Source organism: Propithecus coquereli, unplaced genomic scaffold (assembly GCF_000956105.1).
Source record: "Propithecus coquereli isolate 6110/MARCELLA unplaced genomic scaffold, Pcoq_1.0 Scaffold434, whole genome shotgun sequence".
In the NCBI taxonomy this organism is placed as follows: Eukaryota; Metazoa; Chordata; class Mammalia; order Primates; family Indriidae; genus Propithecus; species Propithecus coquereli.
Genome location: NW_012150108.1, coordinates 195,538 through 195,978, shown reverse-complemented (window position 1 = coordinate 195,978; position 441 = coordinate 195,538).

Below are 441 nucleotides of genomic sequence, written 5' to 3'. Positions count from 1 at the left end.
GATCACCTGTGCCCGTGGGCCATAGATAGGTAAGCTATTGGCTTTTAAAAATTTAAGTTAGGTAATTGATCACTGAACTCTCTCATTAGTTTGAACAGGTTTTTAGTTTGGCTTCCTGGAAAACAAGAAATTAATCATATTACCTGCACATAAGGGACATTCTGTCTCTTCATGTCTAATGTATCTTTTATTTTCTTACTGTGTTTTCTAAGAGGTGCAAAGTAACAGTAAATAATGGTACTTATCTCCGGCTTGATCTTCCCTTTGATGAGAAGGCCTCTCACGTTTTAACTTGGCCCCGTGTGTCACACAGGTGTTCTTCACCGTGACCAGCGTGCCTGCTCCCGCGCTGCCTGCCGGAGAGCGTGTCCCGGGAGCGGAGCCCCCTTTCAGCAGAGGCCGCCCCGTGTCTCGCGCGGCCACGCGGTGCCTTTTGTCCTC